Source organism: Panthera onca, chromosome C2 (assembly GCF_046562875.1).
Source record: "Panthera onca isolate mPanOnc1 chromosome C2, mPanOnc1 haplotype 2, whole genome shotgun sequence".
NCBI lineage: Eukaryota > Metazoa > Chordata > Mammalia > Carnivora > Felidae > Panthera > Panthera onca.
The window spans coordinates 91,761,972-91,785,730 of record NC_138347.1 but is presented as its reverse complement, the minus strand read 5'-3'; the positions used below and the strand labels follow the sequence as shown (position 1 = coordinate 91,785,730).

The 23,759-nt window shown below is 34.1% G+C and overlaps 1 protein-coding gene across 8 annotated transcripts in view; it reads left to right on the top strand.

Moving 5' to 3' along the window:
• Window positions 1-23,759, top strand: part of NAALADL2 (N-acetylated alpha-linked acidic dipeptidase like 2) — a 1,341,335-nt gene that overhangs the window by 280,323 nt on the left and 1,037,253 nt on the right. The window contains exon 1 of one of the 8 annotated variants that reach the window (XM_078432153.1): window positions 14,158-14,357. The exons of 6 other annotated variants lie outside the window; for them this stretch is intronic. The gene's annotated coding sequence lies outside the window, so the exon portion shown is untranslated. Of the gene's footprint in view, window positions 1-14,157; window positions 14,414-23,759 lie in introns of those variants that run through there. One more of the 8 variants, XM_078432152.1, reaches the window with a different exon arrangement.

Sequence of the window (23,759 nt, the reverse complement as noted above, 5' to 3'; positions counted from 1 at the left end):
ACAAACTTTGAGGACGTTTTCTATGCCTGAGAATGGAGCAACAAGAACAATGACAGTATCACCAATCCATTGTTGTAGACCAGTAATTCCCTTGCTGTTTTAAGTAGTGCTTTTATGCTATAATTTTACACAGAAGAAAGAAATACATAAAAAAGGGAATGCATTGTTTGAGCAGGTGTGAAAGACTAACCTGTACCCATTAACCTCATTTGTTCCATTTATCCTACAAAAGCTCTCTCCCAACTCTAGAGGTACCTCTATAGAACCCCAATCTCCAAAAACTACAATTTTTAAACCACTGTTTTTAGATTAGAAGCAAAGACCTTTTTGTCTAACTTGCTCAATGTTCAAATACTTCTATTTACACATAAGAACATAATTAAAAATAAAAAGATTTTGTGAAGGCACAGAAAATGGTTTTATTGTCTATTTCTTCCCATTGCTGCAAGCAAAAATTTCAAAGGCAGAAATTCATTTATTCAGTAAATATTTACTGAGAATTATTTGCTATATTTAATTCTTGGCATAAAAATATGAATAAATTAGGGCCTCTCTTACTGTATGTCCAGAGTTTACAATAAAATTGTGTATAGTGAGAACATTTTTATTCATTATGCTTAATGCAAAATGGACAGCTACTTAGAACCATCCAAGGGAAAGAACTAGCAGATATTTTAGTACACGGAAAAAATTTGGACTTCAGAATCTTCTACTTTCTTTCTTTTTTTTTTTTTTTTTAATAATGAACATAAGACCATTGTCGGAATAACCATGGAACTTTTGGTGTCTTTGTTGCTTTTGATTGCTCTTCCATTCCCTGATATGACATGAAACATTGGTTTGCCAACAAAAATGGAAAATGTCTGCAAATTTTTTAAATTTATACCACTAGGTTTGTGTAACAGCATTGTATTGAAATGAAAAGGAGTAAATCTTTCTGCTTATATTGGAAAGGTATTATAGGATTTTTTGGTTGTAAAAATACGATTTTGAAAGAGCAAAATTTTTTAGGCATGTTTGTCTAAGCCTAATGTATCTTTATAGAACTGAAGACATTAGAACCAAAGGGAACTTTGAATTCACTGTAGGGATTGTGATTGCTTACCAAGTATCCGTTCATCACTTCTTAATTTGCAGCAGAATTCCTGTGTTGTTCAGGGTAGAAATATGCCCAACTTTGGCTAATGGATCTTGGGGAGGGGAAGTACCATTCCTCTAAGGGACATTTATAAATGTATGAACGTGTTTGAGAGATTCAAAAGGATTGAGAGATAATAAAGACATTCAGTGCCCTTGGGTTGTAAATGTCAAGTGTCCAGGAGCATACAGAACTATTCCGAATAACACAGAATTTCCCAGCTTAAATACCCCTAGGATTCTCAAAAGAAACACTGGTTTATCCAAATCCTGCTAATCATGCTGTTTTCTTTGTCCATCTTACTTTTTAATGAGTATATATGTGTGACCCAATTCTTGATAGTGAAATACAAAGAGGAATATCTAAAGGGTGAGTGTGATGGGAGACCTCAGGGGAAAAGAAATTCTTGCTGGTATAAGATAGATATGAGTCAGTGTTTACCTAAGCATATGTAATACTTGGAGCTACAACAGCAATCTTCCAACAAGAAAGACCAAAATACTGGCCAAATTTGGAAGAATAGACATATGGTAGCACCTGGATATCTGTTGATAAGTATAACTAACATTTCCTGTTGTATGAGTGCCGGGCTTCTGTTATGTGAAGGAATAAAAACTATTAGTAGCTATTGTTTAAGCTATTAATTGGAGTTTTGATACCTATAGTTTCTAAAACTCTTGACAGATACAGCTTTTACTTAATCAATGGGTCAGGCAGGTATACTCCCAAATGTTAACTAGTTATTTAATAGCTGGCTTGAAATACAAAAACATTTTTCTCCATTATTAACCTGAGGTTCTCAAACTGTGGTATGTAGGATCTTCCCCCTATTTGGGGGGAAAAATTATAATTGATTACATTTGAAATCTACGCATATCTGATGAAAAATGATAAACATACCATGACACTACAGACAGTATTCTGAATATGTTTTAAAATTTAACCATTCTACAGAGTTCATCCCATGATTTATAAAGGTAATGAAAATAGCCCACCTTTGAGCAAGTCTTGCTAAATTCTCATTCAAAAGGTACAACAGAATTCAAAGCAGCTGGGTTTTTTTTTTTTAATTTTTAATTTTTATTTCAGAGAGAGAGAGAGAGAGAGAGAGAGAGCATGAGCAGGGGAAAGGGGCAGGGACAGAGAGAGAGAGAATGAATCTTAAGCAGGCTCCACACTCAGCCCAGAACCCATAGCTGGGCTTGATCCCACAATCCCAGAATCATGACCTGAACCGAAATCGAGAGTCAGACACTCAACTGACTGAGCCACCCAGGTGCCCCTCGAAGCAGCTGTTTTAAGCAGGAAAACAATAAATAAGGCAAGTGTTCTAATCCAATAGACTCTTGTAATTCAGTAGAAATATTTTATAATTTCAAAATGTAAAAGCATTGATCATTTACCAGTTGTCTACCAAATGCCTAATTGAACAAAATTTTAAAATATTTTGCATGATTTTGACTTTAAAAATACCTCAGGGGTGCCTGGGTGGCTCAGTCGGTTAAGCATCTGACTTCGGCTCAGGTCATGATCTCACAGTCCGTGAGTTCAAGCCCCGCGTTGGGCTCTGTGCTGACAGCTCAGAGCCTGGAGCCTGCTTCACATCCTGTGTCTCCCTCTCTCTCTGCCCCTTCCCTGCTCATGCTCTGTCTCTGTCTCAAAAATAAATAAACATTAAAAAAAATACCTCAAAACATAAGGCTTCTAGATGATAGCAAAACCATTATTTTATTATATATTTAAACATTCATCTTTACAGAGCAATCATTGCACTTGTTGGAAACCAGGAGGACAGAGAGAGAAAAGTCAAAATAGGATATTTTCTTAGAAAGATGATTAAACAAGGAAACACTTATATGAGAGATTTCAACCTTGTGTACAACATAAAAATAACCATTACTTAAATTTTTCCCATGCCTGGAATTGTTAAAAAAGTATAATATTACGTTCACAGAAGTGTAATATCCATTAGAAGATCTAATGGTGATGAATTTGAAGGCTTTCAATAAATCACTTTAGCTCAGATTCTTGAAAAGCTGAAACATTCTTTTTTCACACCCACTAAATAGACGTAATGATGGCAAGATACAAGAGTAAGTTCAAGCTGAAAAAGTAGTGATATATATGATTGCATAAAGTCATGCTATTTTAGAGTTGTGGGAGATATTAGGGACTATCTAGCTCAGTGTTCCACATATTTAAATAGTTTCAGGGGCTTCTCTAAATGAAAACAATGTATCATGGAACCCCTAGGGTTCACTTACATTATATGTATATGAGTTTAATAAGAAAAAAACTTGAAACTACATATATATTTCCTAAACTTGCAGTTTTTATATAATCATACTACAGATAGAAATTCCCACAAAGATAAAACCAATAACATTAAAATTAAATTTATTCCATATAAAGTATAACATTTTTCTAAAAAATAAATCATTCATATAGAATTTAATACTATAAAAACAAAGCCTTAGTGTTCTTCATTTAATGTATTTCTATTTTTTTTTTTTTTTTACTTCAGACAACTTTGTTTATAATCATATTGGCAGTAGACTCTTCAGACTTTAACTGGCAGTGTTATTTTACCTTTATTATTGAAAGACGTTTATTAGTTTTATGATTATGGGTAGTCATCTCCTCCCATGATTTTGAAGATTCTATTCTACAGTCTTCTGGCTTTCATATTTGCCATTGAGAAATCTACTGTCTTACACTCTATTATACATCTGTTTTTTTCTTTTTGATGGCTTCAAAATCTTTTTGTTTTTGGGAATTTTTTAGTTTCCTGATTGTGTCTCCAGACTTTTATTTATTTTTTATCCTGTTTAGAATGCATTGTGATTTCTGTAGATATAAATTCATTCCTTTAACATCAGTTGTGGAAAATTCAAAGCTGAATAGCTCTTTAAGTACTGCCTTTCCTTTATTTTCTCTCCTGTGACCCCACTTAGATGAATATTAGCTTTCACATTTGACCATGAAAATATTTGAAACTCCTTAAATTTCTTGTCTTTACTCTTTGATGCATCATAGATAATTTCTTTAGGTTTATTATGTGCTGCTTTTACTCTGTATGCAGTTGAATTTAGGCTGGCATTTAGTCATACATCTCTAATTAAAAGTTATACTTCATTTATAAAGTATAATTTTATTGGTTTTAACTCTTCCTTGTAATTTCTGATAATAAAGTGTTGGCTAGTTCTTATGTTGTTATAAGATATTTCTGAAACTATATCACACATAATTAATCTATGGTATCTAGCCATGAATTCTAATTTATAATTTCCTTCCTGGTATAAAGCTTTTTTTGTTGTTTCTGCCATATATTACTCATAGAGTCTTGTTTTTGGTGTGTTTGTGAACTTTATGAACTCATAGGTGGCTAATCTTAATCTGTGTACAATTTGAGGTTCTAATTTGAAGATGCCTTTCTTTGGAAAATATTATAGTTACTATTTCGGGAAATTGCTGATCTTAGGAAAACTTAATTCCCCTGTAGGGTCCCAAGCAGAATCTTGAGGTGTCAAGTTTAATTCTTTTCCTTCACAGCTATTGCTGGGAGTATCTGTTTGAATTCTGCCTCCTATCTTCCGGACTGCTTGTTGTATTCGTTCAGTGGTCTATTTAAGGTTTGTCTTCTTCTGAAACTGTCAATGTGACACAAATTATATTTGGTACCAGAGCCAGGTGTTTCATTGTGGATATGCCTCAGGGTTGCCTTTTCTGCTAAATGGCTCAAAGTGGAAGTTTCCTAAGTTATAGCATTTTTGCCTCCAAATTTCTATTTTTTGCAAACAACCAAAAGAGTGTAGAAATAGTAAAGCCTTCTATTTTTAAACAATAGCATCACTTTGAAAATAACTTGACTAAAATTGTTTATTCAACACTTTATTGCACATAGAATATGTTGACATCTAGTCATTGCAGTTGATTAAATCTATTAAACTGGCCAAAATTATCAACAAAATATGCTTGTCAAGCTAATCATCTAAAATCAGTTTATTCATCTTAATAGACAACTATGAGTAAACAAGTTGCCTCCTAATAAGTAGGCTTGCTTGCCACATTGAAAACATGCTAAAGTACATGAGCTTTTATTCATTAAAAAAATTTTTTTTTGAATGCCTACCTATTTTCCAGACATGATGTGTGTTCTAGGGTTACAGAGATTAACAAAACAAAGTCCACTGCCACATTGTACTTACATTCTATAAATGGAAGATAGATAATAGCCACTCAATATATAAGCAGGACAAGTTGGAAATAAATGCAATGAAGAAAATAAAACAGAGTGATGTGACAAAAAGTGAAAAGGAGTATAATTGACTATTTGGATTGTATTATGGTGATGACTTCCCTGAGGTGGTAGGAGTTGATGATGATTACCTGGGGAGAGTTTTTAACAAGTGCTTTGGCAAGTGTGATGGCCCAGAGATAATGGAGCTTGACCATGTTCCCAATGGAGAAAAACAAACAGATTGTATGATTGCAGCATGGTGATCTGTTCTTAAGCATGTTATGACATTAAAGAGAGACAGGAGGGGAGATTTCAAATCACAATAACGTGTTTGGATTATATTTTAAGTGTAGTCAGAAGACAGAGTTTCAACTAGTTGAATGATTATATATTTGCATATATATTTATAATTTATAATTATATTATTTTAAAATTAAATAAAATTAGATAAATATCATATTCATAAATATATTAATATATTATGAAAGTGTATCTCACATGGACTTAAGAACCACCACTGAAAACTCTTGAGCAGATACCAAAAAAGGGAAAGGAGGTTGTGAGCTAGTCAGCCACCTGAAATGGTAACTGTTGATTATTTTCATCAGATTAAATATACGGATATTTTATTTCAAGGATATTTTAGCCTTTATTTAAGAAAAAGTAACATTTATTTATTATTGAGAAACAGAGAGAGACAGAGCATGAGCATGGGAGGGGCTGAGGGAAGGGGAGACAGAATCTGAAGCAGGCTCCAGGCTCCCAGCTGTCAGCACAGAGCCAGATGCAGGGCTCGAACTCACAAACCGCAAGATCATGACCTAAACCATAGCTGGATGCTTAACTGACTGAGCCACCCAGGCACCCCATAGCCTTTATTTTTTAATATCTTTACTGATGTCTGTAATTTATTACGTGGTGAATTTTAAATTTAAAATGTATAATTTGTGATGTTTTGACATATCTGCACACCTGTGGGTCCATTATCTCAATCGACACAGTAAGATATCCATTACTCACAAAAGTTTCCCTATGATCATTTCTAATCCCTTATTTCTGCTCCTTTCCCAAATCCAGGTCAATTACTGTTCTGCAGTCACTATTAGTTCACATGATTAGTGTTAGGCTTTTATATAAATTGAGTCACTCATGTAGGTATTCTCTAGTCTGCATTCTTAGAATAATTGTTTCCAGAAGTATCCAAGTTGTATTAAATACCAATGGATTGTTGCTTTTTATTGCTGAGGAGTATTTGATTGCCTGGCTATATCATAATTTGCTTTTCCATTCACCTTCTGATAGACATTTGGAGAAGTAGTTTTAACATTTGTGTTCAAGTCCATGTATGAACATGTGTGTTCATTTCTCTTAAGTAAATACGTAGGAGTGGAATGGCTTGATCATAACTTTTTAAGAAACTGCTGAACTATTTTACAAGTAGTTGTATCATTTTCATTCCCACCAACAGTGTAGAAGAGTTCCAGCTTTTCTGTATTCCCAACAACATTTAGTATGGTCAGTCTTTTTATTTTTTATTTTTTGTCTTCAGTTTATTTATTTGGAGAGAGACAGAGAGACAGAGAAAGGAAGCAGGGGAGGGGCAGAGAGAGAGAGAGGGAGAGAGAGAATCCCAGGGCTTGAATTCACAAACTGTGAGATCATGACTTGAGCCACAACCAAGAGTAAGACACTTAACTGAGTCACTCAGGTGCCCCATGGTCAGTCTTTTTAAATTGGTCGATATAGTAGGTATATGATAGTATCTCGTTGTCATTTTAATTTTCATTCCTCTGTTGACTAATAATGTTGATCATCTTTTCATGTGCTTATTTGCTTCCATATGTCTTCTCTGGTTAAATATCTGTTCAAATAATTTCTTATGTTTTAATCAGTATTGTGATGTTATCCTAGTAGCATATATTATAGAAAAGAATATTTAACTTCCCCTTAACTTTTTATTTTCTTTTAAGATAAGTTATTAGTCCAACCATTCATTCAACATGAGTTAAATGAGTACCTAGTTCCAAGCACTGGGGATACAGTAAGAATGAGACTCTGTACCTGCTCTGAATCTGCAGATACAAAAATTGTCAGTTAAAATTCAGTGTAATTATAATGTATTTCCCCAGTTATTTTGCAATTTATGATTCACTAATGTGGAATGCTTTCTATAAGGTTAAAAGATAAATGTGATATTAAGGTATATTAGATTATGCGTCAGCTTTCAAAAGAGCTCAAACTACCCTTGGGAAGCAGGCATAGAACTAAACTCTATAATAGCAGAAAGTAAGTTACAAATAAAAAGTACTGAAAATAAATGTCCTGGTAAATATTGAGGGAAGATTTCCTGGAGGAAGATGGACTTCCAGCTTTTACTAATAAGAAAATGTCAGTAAGTAAATAATACAAAGAAATGGGATATATGAGGTCAGAGGCAGCAATATTCTTTGTTTTTAAAGAGCAAAGAAGATGCTGGGCTGATTGGGCTGACTTAGTTTCTGAATCATGAGTTTAGGATAAACAATGTTATCCTGACCACGGGTGTTTGATAATAAGTGAACAGTTTTTGGTAGTTAATAAGATTTTTAGTTACCAAGATTATCCTGTAAATTTTGGAACCTCAGTTAAGGTATAGTGCTTAGCATAGAAAGGAGACAGAGGGCTGAGTAGCCCACTACAAAGATTACTTTTAACCTAATGGACATCTTTAAAGGATACTCTGCTCTGCTCTGGGAATTTCACTTTTTCACCTGCTTCATCTTCTAGCAGCTAAAACAACATTCTGAAATCTGGGGAAGTGTGATCTCTGGCCTCCTAGGATAGAATTTTTTAAGTCTGTCCTGTCCTATGCTGGACTGAGCACTAAGTGCTTTACATTAGAAACTCTCTGGAAAGGGAGAGTTTGCTTTATTTATCAGTTCAGAAGTCAGGGGAAATGGGCTATGAGATACTGATAATACTTATTGTAATGGAATGGACTGGAAGATATGGAAGTTTCAGGCTGAAGGTCATTCACTCACTAATACATAGCTTTTTTTAAACCTTTTTTTTTGGTGTTTGTGATACGATAAAGTGTTCTAGTGCTATCAACTTACTACAAAACTGCAGCCTTGGAAGAACAGAAAGTACAGAAATAACTGCCTTTTATGGATTCCTGTTTTGTGCAGTTTCAAATATAGACTTAAAAAAGATTACTATCAGAGTATTCTATAGTATATTGATATAAGAAGAGGATTCTATTATAATTGAATGAAGAATATTCACTTGAAGGAGAGAGGAATATTTTTTAGAAGTGATATATTTTTAAATGTTTTTGATAAGGTATTGATACTTTGATTTATTACTTATGAATTCATACCAATATATTTGTTTATAATACCAAAAACAGAGGAGCTGCAGGATAAATGAGACAAGATTAAAGAATGCACACACTCAAGCAGTGTGATGAAAAGCAGATCTAAACTTTAGCATATGGAAGGAAAATCAACCATTTATGCCCTGTGGATTAACTGGATAATATCAGACCCACTCATTTCATTGTAGTTATCTTCTGAAAAGCATAAATTTTCCTGTTTCCCGTGATGTATCAGAATCTACATATATGCTGTAGACTGAATGCTGTGTTGCCCCAAGTTCATATGTTGCAACCTAATTCCTAATGTGATATTTAGAGGTGGGGCCTTTGTGAGGTGATTAGGTCATGGAAACAGAACCATCATGAATGATTAGTGCCCTTTTGAAACAGGCCCCAGAGAACTCCTTCACTTGCTTCTGCCTCGTGAGGACATGTATGAACCAGAAAGCAGGCTCTCACCAAATGCCAAATCAGCTGACACCTTGATCTTGAACTTTCCAGCCTCCAGTACTGTGAGAAATTAATTTATATTTATAAACCACCCAGTCTATGACATTTTCTTATCACAACCTAAATGAACTAACAATGACTTATTATTACAAAGTGCTAATATATTTTAAGACATAACTCCCATGAAAGAAGAAATTCCTTTTAAAATTTCAGTTCTGAGTCTGTTAAACTGTCAATTACAGTGTCGGGTAAGGGAAGGGGTGGGTGTATGATCCAGCCTGAAAGACTGGATCTTTAAGTATCTTTATCCATTCTTTATGTAGAGATATAGTGAATTTTCCTGTTAACCTTTGCATATGGCTATTAACAAAAATAGAACTAGAGGGGCGCCTGGGTGGCTCAGTCGGTTAAGCATCCGACTTCGGCTCAGGTCATGATCTCACGGTCCGTGAGTTCGAGCCCCGCATCAGGCTCTGTGCTGGCAGTTCAGAGCCTGGAGCCTGCTTCAGATTCTGTGTCTCCCTCTCTCTCTGGCCCTCCCCCATTCATGCTCTGTCTCTCTCTGTCTCAAAAATAAATAAACATTAAAAAAAAATTAAAAAAAAAAAAAATAGAACTAGAATTCAGGTCTCAAGATCCCTAATTTGGTATTCTTTCCATTACAATACTCTTCTTCCCAAGTCTTACTAAACCCCCACTTCCACTTTTGTAATTCCTCTTTTCTTCTTGAACAGTGTAAACACATAAAATACTAATAACTTTTTATTAACAAACCTTCAGTTAATTTTTGGTTAATTGATTTTTTACAAGGATGCTAACCCCATTCAATAGAGAATGAACGGTCTTTTCAACAAATGGTGTTTGGACAACTGGATATCCTTATGCAGAAGAAGGAAGTTTGATCCTTACCTCATATTGTACACAACAATGAACTCAAAATAGACTATAGGCTTAAATTTAAAAGTTAAAACTATAAAACACTAGAAGAAAGCATAGGAGTAATTCTTCATGACTTGGAATTCTACAATGTTTTGTTTTGTTTTGTTTTTTTAGATTTAACACCAAAAACGCAAACAACAAAAGACAGGATAGATAAACTGAACATCAAAACTAAAACTTTGTCCTGTAAAGGACACTATTGTGAATGTGAGAAGACAATTTGCTGAATGGGAGAAAATATTTTCAGATCAAGTATCTAATAGAAATACATGCATACATATACATACAAATACAAACATGTATATAACAGAAACATGAATATATATAAAAGTGTGATGTTAATTGTATTCTGTAATATAATTAGCTAATAACTATAATACAGCTAGCTGCATTCCATTCATTATTTCCTTTTATTATCAGTATAAAAATTCTCTAACTTAACCTTCGAAGAACTTAAAATTATCCATAGTATACAGAACGATAGGCAATTCACCAACAACTTCCATCTGAAAGGGTATAGATAAGTCAGAGATTACAAGTGATCTGTATGGTTTGATTTCTTTGATTTCCTGTTTCTTATACCCACCTGTCCACCTTCCCTTTTCCATCTATGAGAAGCTATGGATTTAATAAACAGAAAAGGCAACATGGAAACTTGGTCTATTTAGCACAATAAAGTCATTTTCCATTGGGAAACTCCTCTAGACCAAACATATTTAAGCTATTGCCACTCTTACAATTTATTACTTGCCAATATGTTTGTTTCTTTGAAGTATAAATGCTTGATCAGGTGCAGTAACATCACCTGGTCAATGTTTTAAATCAGATTTTCATCCAAGATGAGCTAAATTTCAATCTGTAAATGTAATCTGAAAAAAAATTTTTTTAACGTTTATTTTTGAGACAGAGAGAGAGCATGAACGGGGGAGAGTCAGAGAGAGGGAGACACAGAATCTGAAACAGGCTCCAGGCTCTGAGCTGTCAGCACAGAGTCCGACGCGGGGCTCGAACTCACGGACCGTGAAATCATGGCCTGAGCCAAAGTCGTCCGCTTAACCGACTGAGCCACCCAGGTGCCCCAATAATCTGAAAAATTTTAAGCCTCTTAACTCTCTTCAAAATATTGATAACCATCCCTTAGTGGTCATTATGCTTATAACATATAATTACAAATGAATGTCATTTTATAAATGATAAATATTGTTTATAAATTTGATCACATGTTGAAAAGATACTCTCTGATTGTAGATTTGCCTTCAAGGATCTATGTTTCTTAAGAAAATCAGAGTTTGAGTTATTTCATGTATGAATCCTTTTTAAAAATGACCTTTTCATCTGTATTTGAATTAATAGCATTGTGTGCAGTTTAACTGTGTTTAGGACTATAAATTTAAAGGATTCAGAGTTTGAACTTTAAAGGAGGCATCTCAGAAATAATGAAGTGGAGGGGCACCTGGGTGCCTCAGTAGGTTGAGGATCGGACCTTGGCTCAGATCATGATCTCGTAATTCGTGAGTTCCAGCCCCACTTGGGACTCACTGCTCTCAGTGCAAAGCCTGCTTCTGATACTCTGTTCCCCTCTTTCTCCATTCCTCCCCTGCTTGCACTCTCTATCTCTTTAAAAATAAAAATGAAAATAAAAAAAAAAATTAAGAAAAAGAAGAAATACTGAAGTGGAAAAGGAATTTTCCATGTCTGCTTTTTCAATCAATTTTTTTTTTGTCTTAGGAATGATTCTATTTTTTAAATAAGGAATTACATTATTTGAATCAGATATTTTTGAATATTTTTTCTATCTGTAGTTGTGAAGACCTATTCCTTAATCTGAATTGCTCAATCTAAATAGTTTCCAAACAAAATTCAGTCACTCATAGTATAGGTACAAATTTGTGAGTGTTTGATGTATGTAACTAAATTATTCATTTATTTAAATTCAGCCTCATTTGTACAAATTCTGAGATGCCTTGAACAGAGAATAAAGAACAAGGAATATTAACAGAATAGAAAATAAAGACAAGATGAAAGAAAAATACAAATTTATTCATTAGTTGATAAAATTTGGCTATAAATTTTCTGGCAGTCAAAGTAAGAAGGGACACCTGATCTCTTCCATCATATTCATTGTTACAATTTAAAAAGTATATCCATGGGCATCTGAGTGGCTCAGTGGGTTGAGTGTATGACTCTTGATTTCTGCTCAGACCACGATCTCCCCCTTTGTGGGATCGAGCCCAGCATCAGGCTCTGTACTGACAGCATGGAGCCTGCTTGGGATTCTCTCTCTCCCTTTCTCTCCCTCTGCCCCTCCCTGGCTTTCACATGTGAGGTTGCCAGCCGCCCCCCCCCCCCCAAATAAATAAACTTAAAAAAATTACAAATAAAAAGTATATCCATTTCTTTTAATTAATTCTTAAAGAAATTTCTCATAAAGAAATAAAGAAGGAATTATAAATTGTATGGTAATGTAGCTTTTTATAGTGACAAATTTCTTTGATTAAAGAAGACCTAACACTTAAACATGACTCTAGGAAGATGATTCTGGGTTTCAGAAGGTAATATAATCCAAATTTGTAGTCTTCTGGTGGTTTTGCTTGATTCAAAGAAAGAATATAAATATATAGAAGGCTGGCTAGATTTTAGTTTCTACAAATCATCTTTCCTAAACCTACTTTATCAGAGGGATCAAGATTTCTTTTCTAGACCAGACCCAGTTAAAATACGATAGGTAAAAGTCTTGATATGTTGGCTATTCTAGTAAAATGTAATATTTGTTTGCAAAGAGTCCTAGATATCAGCAACCATATTTATTTCCTGGAACTTTTTTAAGTAGTCAGCTATAGAAAAAGAATGTGAAGGGGTGCCTGGGTGGCTCAGTCGGTTGAGCATCCAACTTCAGCTCAGGTCATGATCTCGCTGTTTGTGAGTTCCAGCCCCGCATTGGGCTCTGCACGGACAGCTCAGAGCCTGGAACCTGTTTCAGATTCTGTGTCTCCCTCTCTCTGCCCCTTTCCTGCTCATGTTCTGTCTCTTTCTGTCTCTCAAAAATGAATAAACGTTAAAAAAAATTAAAAAAAGAATGTGAAGAATGGAAGTTGCTAAGATGCACTGGCCAGTATTTCTCAAACTCATGAGGCATGTATGCTGAGAATTGTTCTTTTTCACAATGAACTCATGTTCTCACACATTGAATGTGATTAACCTCAATTTCTGTGTCCCTCCTTTCAAGGGATATATCCTTACAATGCTTTTGCTTATAAATAACAGAAAATGTGGTTCAAATAGATATAAATATTAAAGTGAATTTATTGGATTCTGCAGTAGACAGAATTCTATGAAGATACCCAGAATTCCTAGTCTTTGGAATACACTCTCTCCCAATTACTCCATTAAACATGAGCCTATGTATTGCTGCAGAGGGATTTTGCACATATAATAAGGTCTCTAGTCAGTTGATCTTGTAATAGGGAGATTAACTGGGTGGTTCTGAACTAATCACATGAGTCTTTTAAATGTGGAGAATTTTTTCTGGCTGGTTGAGGAAATTAGATTTGAGGCACCAATGCTTGCTTAAAGATAGAGATGGCTATGTGGGGGGGAAATAATTGAAGCAGCCTCCAGGACCTGAAAGAAATTCCTGGTTGACAGGAAGGAAATAAGGACCTTAGTCCTACAGCCACAAGGAACTCCTGCCAACAACAATGAGCTTGATGTTGAGGAAATGGAATTTTTTTTTTTTTGGTAGTTTCTAAGGAATAACATATCCTGGCCAGAAACCAGAAGATTAATTTCAACCTTATTCTGTCCTAAGCACAATGTCTTTCCTGAACTTTGGAAATACCAGAACTGTGAGCTAGTAAATGTTGTTGTTTTAAGGTGTTGTTTGTAATAATTTGTTACGCAGCAAGAGAAAACTAATATAGCCAAATAACTGAAAATTCCAGTGGTAGGGTAGGGTGATCATCAGATGTGTCAGAAGAATTCTGGCTCTCTTCCTCTGAAATTCTCATTGCTCTGTCACCATATTTTCTTCCTAGGGGAAAATTGGCTATAACAGCTTCAATTGCAAATTGGAGTTTACTCCAATTTCCAGAGTTTACTCCAGAAGTAGAGAAAAAACCTCTTCACATACGTCAGCTCATACTACCTTGATGATTAAGATTGGTCCAATCAGTGGGAAACCTGGAACTGTATTGCTGAGGCAACACTGGAAGCCAAATTTCAGAAAATCCTCTTGAGTAAGATTATATCAAGTTTTATGCAAAATTTTTCATTCCTCCACTCATCTATGCAGGTAAAAGTAGTTCTTAGGTAGTGGTTCTGATTTTTCAACTAACTCCATAACAATAGTAGAACCATGCTTCCCATCTATACTTTCTTGTATATTATGGCTAATTAAATGAAATACCCAGTTTTTCTACTTTTAAGTAAATGCAACTATATTTCTAATACTTGGTTCTGGTATTTCTCAATTTGTTTACCCACTAATTATAAGCTTCCAAAATATGTTTATTTCTAATTAAAATCAGATTGTAGTCCATTCCATTTTCAATGACAGACCTTTGTTCCTCCCAAATTATAGACCATTTAGCTTACTGGATATTCTCTCAAGACTTTATATATTTCTTTCTTGGTAAATCAGAAGTCTGGGCTTCTCGGGCCAATATTCTGCATGAGGATGCTATATCGCTCTATCACAGTGTATGGAATGTTTCAGGATAAACAAAGATTTTTTTTTTTTACAGGTCTGATTGACTTTTTCTTACCCTTGTCCCCAGACATAAATTCACTAAGCTGTATGAGTTATTGATTGTCAATATAACCTTAAAATTCCTTTGAAAATCTGGATTGGTCAAAATGTTCTCTTGATGAAATGTTTAGTAACTTTAATGGGATAAACAGGTGTTTAGTATATCTTGTCCATCTTTTTAGTATATCATGATGCTATGATAATTCTTTCAAATGAGTTCTACTATTATGGTCCCTAATAATAGTTTCTCTCCTACTGCGAACCCAGCAGCAATCCATATAGAAGAGAAAGATAAGCATTTGCCTTCTTATTGGTGACAACGTTTTAACATCAAAAGCCAAAAAATGTCTCTTATTAGTCAATTGACTACTATCTGATTACTGTCTAGGATGAATGATTTAAGGTAAACCTATCCCAAATGCAAATCAATTTTGAAAGCTGTTCTTCATTGTTTTACTGAGTTAAACTTAAAAAGTATTTGTGGTAATCCGATGCTTCTATATTCCTAGGCAGGCATTTTGTAACCATTTTATCTTAAATGATTCATCAGAAGTGATGTTGCATAAAGTCAGAAGTTGTATTGATGCAATGTTGAGATTATTTTTCATACTTGCTAATAATATGTGCTTTCAATGCGCTCATATTAAAATTATCGGTACAACTTATCCATTGATGGAACTAGCCCAGGATTCTTTAGGAAAATGTGATATTATCATATATTTTCTTAATTTATCCTTGTGCTGAAGTTAAGAAGCTTGATATTTAAGTATGGGTAGACATTCTCAAATTTCATTAGGGAATAAGTTTTCTGCTTTCAGTGTGGCTGACAGTAGAACATATTAAATCTGTCTATCATTTATATGCAATAATCAGCAAGTCTAGTTTTAAGAAATGCTGCGTATAAATCAGGATTAAGCTAGTGGTTACAGAAAACATTTTTGCATTATATTGTTTGGCTCCCCCTCAGTTCCTTTCTGTGGCTGCGTTAGAAGGTATTATAATAAAGAGAATAAAACATGTTACTGTACTTACTAAAGATGGGGGGTTGGGGAGTGGTGTTATGGATAAGGCTTACCACATGGCAGTGTCCTCTCTATGAGGACCTATTGAAGGTATTTCTCCTGTTTCTATTCTTGTAAGATCTGAGATTTTCCTAAGCAACTGGTTTGGGGCTTTTTTTTTTTTTTTTTTTTTTTTTTAGCATGTGAGTGGCACAATGCATTATTTATTCCCCTTTGATTGATAAAATGCTCAGTTCAATTTTTAGTTCTCCCTTCAATGACATGCATCTTATAGCAAATATTCATTTACCAGTCTTAGTCATAGCATTTGACTTTTTCTACCTTTATTCTCTTTTTAACTTCATTTTCTCATTCACTTTTTATCTCATTATATATAGAATATACTTGGCCAGTAAATAGTTGTCTTCTATTTGAAAAGGTCATCTCTGATGGAAGGCACATGTCTAGGAAAATGACCTATAGACACCTGAGCTAGAAAGAGATGCCTATTTTGCCAACAAGATAAGCCAGTTAACCCTGGTGGTGAGTGACTGAGCAGATATCTAAAGCAGATTATGTCACATCTATTGTTCATTGTATTTGTTTCCTTTTGTTCTACACAAAGGTAACTAATCTCACATCCTTTAAGTAATGAGGTCCAGAGTTCCAAATATGAGGATATAGCAAGACTGGCCTAAATTAACAGTTTATACCAGTTTATATGAGAACTGTACATTTGTGTCATATTACTAGAAAAATATCAGAAAATACATAGCAATTAAACCATAACAGAGATATGTACATTTTTCGTTGTATCATAATAATGGGGACTATGTTAACATAATGATTCTCCACCTTGGATATATATTTTTTCATGTCAGACCAGTGTTCATTTAATAAGAAAAATAGATTACTGGTGCAGGTCCATCTATTAAGAATCTCTATGAATATTGCCTGGAGATTTATATATCTGTATATATATACATAATTTTATAAAATTTTAAAAATATATATATAAAATCTCCAGGGTTGACTGATATACAGCTAGGTTTGAGAATCACTGTGTTAATGAATTATCAAGATACAGAACAAAAATGTTACTGAAAACCTAGCTCTCAGTCCATCTCTGAACTGTTAAATGCTGATAGCTCTCTATATATTTGAGACATTAATATTCCCTAGGACACAAATAAAATAAATGTAAGATTTTAGAATTTTTTTTCAAAGACCGTGTTTTGTATAAAAACAGTGAAGACCATGGTACATTTGGTTTCGTAATATGGGAGTTGAAAATGACTTTTCTTCCTCAGTGGTCTGAAAACCAAGACTGTTTAAAATAAAGCTCATCCTTACAAGTGAGATTTTACTTCCTGAATACTAATCTGACGTTTAATGGTAGAAAAAGGAAGAAAGAGAACAGGCCTAAGAGCAGCATCTTCCCTTATCTTGCTGGTGACTCAATTTTTTTTTTTTTTTTAATTGTGCCAATTCCCAGAGAGACTCATTATAAAGCTAAGATTGAAGGAAGTAATTAATTCAGGAAGGTTGATATTGGTTTTGATGCACCAGAGACTTCTGGTTCGTCTGCTGAAGTGTGAAAATAATGCTGTGGACTGCAAGATTGGAGGAGGGAGAAATGACATGCCGGTCTTCTTGTACACATCTAACAATATACAAATTCAAATATACCTTCCACTTGTAAGGAAAACTATCTTAATTAGAAGAAGCCTAGAAAAAAGATCAACCATTTAATCTTTTGGTTTAGTAGGCCAAAAGTGTCCTTTTCAGAGACCCGTGATAAAAGGGGCCTGAAAAATTTTTTTCCTCTCAATTCTAAAATATATTCTCAGTGTAGTAATTACATTCTCAGGATCTATATTTCATGTATCATTAGTAACTGCCCCTTCCAACTGGTTTCAAGTGCTCATGATTTCCTTATGGAGTGCTAAATATGTAGTAAGATACTGATGCTTTAAAACATTTCTTTAGAAATTTAGAACTTGTAGAGCATTTTTTTTTCCATAGAGTCCATAGTTGCACATACAATTGAGTTTTTTTTTTTTTTTTAAAGCATACTTTTTTTACAAGAACTCACCTTATTCAGCTATAAGATGTGTCATTGAAAAGTTGTGCAATGAAGCACTGTTTAGGGGGCTTATCTTTTACATTGCCTATTTGAACTTGAAATAACATATTTTTTGAATGTTCAGAATTGTTTAATGTTAGTAATCAAGATTATTAAAACTCTGATTCAAGACCATTCTGCCATTAATTTTGTTGAGGTTATTTACTAGCTGTAATGAGAAGTTAAAGCCCCGCTTTATGCAATTTAAATGAAGTCATAGAAGTTAAAGCCAAAGAAAGAGTCCATAACTTCATTATTTTATTGACACAGAAGCTGAGAATCAGAGGTGAAGTGGCAATAACAGAGTACTTAATAAGCAGAAGTAGGATGAGAAACTACCTTCCAAAAAATCGAGGAAAAGGACCTGTCATTGAGTGTCCAATTTTTACCTTGGGAGACTGATATAATCCCCACTTAACAAGATAAGGGAATTGAGATCCAGAGAGTGAAGCAATTTAAAGTTCACAGAATGGGGGGTGGGAGGGTGGGGAGGGTGGGTGATGGGTATTGAGGAGGGCACCTTTTGGGATGAGCACTGGGTGTTGTATGGAAACCAATTTGACAATAAATTTCATATATTGAAAAAAAATAAATAAAGTTCACAAAATGGGGAATTTTAGAATTCAGATTAGATCACCTGTCTAAATCCAGGTCTATCTCTTTCCAAAGCCCATGGAATAGCAGTTCTCCTTCAGTCACCAGACTTGCAGAATCCTGAAGTCGGCAGAAATATAAGAATAGAGTAAGTGATACTCATTTGGTCTGTTGTATTTAAGTAAATCAGCAGATTATAGTAGTATGATCCGGTGAGAGCAATAAGAAGTGATAAAGAAGAATTGAAAAAAGAGAAGTCTCTGTCTCCCCCTCTTCCCTATTCTTCTTTCTTTTAAAGATTTTCTTCTTCTAGTTGAAGTCATTCTGCGTGTCGAGAAATAACCATGTATACCTGGGAGAAGTCTCCATATATCACTGTATAGTTATCACTGTGTAGTTTTCCATATAAGATGACTTGAGTCATTAAGAAAGGTAGTTTATAATCAGCAAGTTCCCTTTAATAGAACATAGTTCATTAAAAAAGAGCTCTATAGAAATGTTAAAACCAGCATTTAAAAATACCAGATTAGTTTAGAAGTTAACATTTGTACTATTTCTCATACAAGTGACACTAAATAATATTAATGGGAGATGGCATACATTAATTTTCTCTTGAAAATCTCCCATGTTTTTATATTTTTATGTTGGAATTACAGAGGTCAAAATGTGTATATTTGCAAGTGGTCCTATGCAGTTTTCTTTAAGTTGTTAAGTTGATTGTCAATGTGATTTTAAAAGTAGTTGATTTACTTAATATCAAGAAGGTATATAATTTTAATGTCTGTGTGCTATTTATTCATGAGTTCTTATGTTTCTTATATTTTATAAATGAAGAGCTTAACAACCAAGGAGGTGAAGTGACTAATAAAAAATTCACAAAAAGATATAATCCAGGTCTTCCTCCTGATATTAGCTTGCAGCTGTTATCATTAAATATCTTGACTGTTAAATCTTTTGATTATTTTTCACTTTTAATTTTAATTCTAAATAAACGTGAGAGATAAAGTGAGAAAGAAGCAACAATATCCTCCTGAATTGGAGATGTTTGAAGTAATATTACATTTAGACAATGGAGTGATGTGCTAATACGTTCTGTCGGGAAAGCTGAGTCAATTTGACAGTAATCCTATTAAAAATATCTTGAAATAATTTGCTTTATGACAGACAATGCAGCTTTAATTTTACTTTAGACAGAAGATTCCAGAGGATCTGTTTTGATGTAAACTTTTATTAAAGTAATACTTGAAATGTAATTTATGGTTCTTTTTTAAAAGGAAAAGTATCCATTATTTTTTAAACATGGTTTTCAGTATATTTATGAGTTTCTGGAAGGAAGACACTGGTGTGGCTATTAATAAAAACATTTCTTAGCAGTCAATTTAGAACTAATTTATTTTGCATAGTGATAAATTATCCAACATACATAAGTAGATATACTGTGTATATACAGATATAGATAGATAGATAGATAGATAGATAGTTAGAAATGAAGATATAAATAAGGATATAGCTGAAAAAGTATTTTGTTTTGGTCTAGATCATTGTTCATTTAAACTTACATAACATCATATATTTTAAAGCTTGAGACAAAATAAAACATCTTGCAGTTAAAGGATGGAAGTAAAATTTTGGAACTCAACCATGAGATGTCTGTTTATCTGCAATGTCGTAAATGAAAAAATCACCATCATTACAAAAGTGGGCGTTGGGAATACAGATGGGACAGCTGTTGTTCTTTAATTGTGACTGGATTAGTAAAATGCAGTTTTTACAACTCATTTAAAACTTATCACTGGGGAATACATTTTAGTACCACTTAGGGTGTCTTTTGGTTAATAAATTCTTGGCTTTTGAGTGTAAGTATTTGGCTTCAAATCCCAGATACAAGTTTATTAAAAATTGTAATAGTTCTTAGAGACTATAAAATGAAATGAAGTGCACAAAATGTGTGTTTCCGGTGCTTGACTTTAAAACGATTTTTTACATGACTTATTTCAATATTTTTAACTGAAGCAGACTGTTGTTGAATTTAAATGATTATTAAATATTTAACTAGAGTGAGAAAGAGGAAGTAAGAGAGAATGAGAGAGAGGGAGAAAGGGAAGTATGTAATTTTTGAAAAGTGTTTTTTTCAATTTCTTGGTAGTTTTTTAATAAAATATATGCCCTATATTAAGATATGATGTCAATAATTATAAATCCAATAATAATTATGTGAAACAGGCTGTAACTTTAGATCTGCATTGTAAGACAGCATAGTGTAATTTGTAAGAAATTTGTGGGATATCCTGTGAAAGAATTTTTAAGAAGTGATAAAAAATATACTTTTTTTTTAAAACCAGAACATTTGGAATATGACATTGAGTATTTCTGCATTTAGCATTATTCTAAATGTTTGTCTTCATCAAATAAACAAATGAGAGAGTAATTAAAATCTGTGTTAATGAACAAGTCTCCCTCCTGAAATTTCAATGTTTGTTGCCAGTGAGGGGAAATTTTTGAGTCAGTGAAGCAAGAGATCAGTGACAAAGACTCTGAATTTTATAATTTGGAATGGGGTCTGACCTAAAAGGAAGACATGGCCCCTCGTTGACATTTCTCTTCCCTTATAAAATAACATTTTATTTAGATAAAGTAAGTTTGACAATGTGGAAGGGAGCTAGAAGCAGCAGAACTGCTGGAAGTACCCCGAAACAGCTGTAGAAGCTAATGAAGGAGCCTACCACTGTTCCATGTATGCTGGCAGAAGACACAAGACTCCTAGAGTTACACACAGGAAGAGCAGAAGTTCAAGCAGTTTTGCTGGTTGTCCAAACTCAAAATACCGTAGGATCATGTGGAGTTCCAGCAGGAGCCTGCATTAGCCGTGGGTACACCACCAGTGGAGAAACCTGAGCTTAGGGGACCCACCATTTTTACAGCACTCAGTAAGCAAGACTGTTCTTTGATGGGGCAGGGGGCAGGTGAATCTCAGATACATTTCTTTGATGTTACAGCACTTCTCAGAATCCCAGGTTTATAAACAATTCTGAAAACTGTCTTGAGTCAAAGAATAGCCAAGGCCATGGACTCAGCAAAACAGTAGGAGCATAATAGGTCTGTAGGGACTGCTTCCCTATACTTTTCTTCCCCTTTTGTTATCTGCTGCTCCCTTCAATTTTTAAACTTTTTTAAAAAGTTTCTTCCTTTATTTTGAGAGAGAGAGAGAGAGAGAGAGCGAGCGAGCACATGCAGGAAGGGGGGAGAGAGAGGGGGAGAGAGAAAATCCACTGCAGTGGATGTAGGGCTCCATCCCACTGTGAGATCCTGACCCAAGCCGAGATCAAGAGTCCGAACACTCAACCACCCGCCCTCACCCCCCTGCTCCCTCCTATTTTTACTTGGAACAACCTCTGCTCCAAATCTCACAAACTCACATTTCCAGAAAAGGAAAAACTCTGAATCCTTCATAATCCCAGGAAAGCATGGTCCTTAACTCAAACATTTGTGCTCTTTCTCTTTGGGAGTAGCTTGGTGTGGTTTGGTTTGAGGAATCCTTAACATTTCTTGAGAGGTCCAGTATATTGCTAATACCCGCTGCAACTTTTTCACTCCCCTTCTTTCCAAAGACCCCTAATAGTTCATACATTTTCTCAGACTTCTACCCTACAGATTTTGCTTACTTAAAAATCTATTAATAAGAAAATATGGAAATATAATTTTTATTGGCAAAGATCTTTTCTAACAGCGTAGTTACATTCTAACAAATGTTATTAATAGATCAGTTGGCACATGTAAATATAATACAACTAAATTTAGTTAAAATGGGCACTTTGGGCTTTAGTTTAAAAAGCATATCATTACTTTTAAAATAAAAAAAACGCAATGAATATTCAGTAAACTAAGTGGAAGGGTCCTTGGCCTGGGGTCATCTGATTGCAGATGACACTACCATCAGACAAAGTTGATTGGTTTTGCTGGCTAGTAGATATCTTCTTTTTACCACAATAATTTTTATGTGTGTCTATGTAAAGTCCATCCATGTCTTATTGAAAAGTCTTCCTAACCAAGAACATTTTTTCTTTACTCAACATATACATATGTTTAATACCATATTCATGGAGAGGAAGGTAGGAAATGAATCCTGCATGATAGCCAGAGAAAACAATGGAAATTCTATTTGAAGATGACTGTTCATGGCAATTTCTTGCTCCATGCACTTTTGCTTCCCTGAAACTGTGTTTGTGATGCTAATGCTGATTGGGAGGGTGTATGACATATCACATATTAAACTAAAATATGAAGGTCTTGTTCAAATAAAAGAAGTGAGATGCAAACTAGTAATTAAGAGCTATTAATTAAGAATTAACCTTTTGGAAATCCTCCTCTCATAACTGCAGAGCAAGTATGCAAGAGCATAGTGTGGTGATAGATGACTGTATTTCTAAAGATATGCTATCTGCTGACTACAGTTTATGTGCCCTTATAACTTGAAATAGACTGATAAGCAATTGGATAATTCTGAGATAATCCTAAACCTCTGTAAGCCCTTTTGAATATTTTAGTAAGCAAATGTTGATATGGTAATCCCCTGTTCATATTTACATGTATTTTACTTTTTTAGGAGAATATTGCTATTTTAGGAATAGGCAAATAAGAGATGGAAAATATTTGAGTTCTGCAGTACTAAGAGATTAGGAAAACAACTATTTAATGCATATATCACAAGCTCCCTAGTGACGGGATTATTTTTTACATATGAGATTTATTTGTTGCATTTATTATGAGCATTGAACAATTACCTATTGATGATGCTTTATTTGACATCTTCATGGATCTAATATACTAACTTTGTTGTAAGTAATCTGCACAATATTTATGATGTTTTGATGGATTGGTTGACCTATTCTTCATTACATTTTTACTATTAAATCCATCATACATAAATGTTAGAGTATACACTGTACATAATACAGTATATCATCTTCAATACTTACAATTTGCCCCTCTTGAGAATCACTTGGGGAAGTTTGTTAAAAATGCAGATTCTGGGGCCCACCTATTCAGATTCTCATTTTGATGGGACCAGGAATCTGACTTTTCACGAAACCCAGAATTGATTCATGGAGGTATTTTCAGCATAAATTGAGAGGCACTATTCTCTAATATTTGAAGAGAAAGTCATTTGCTA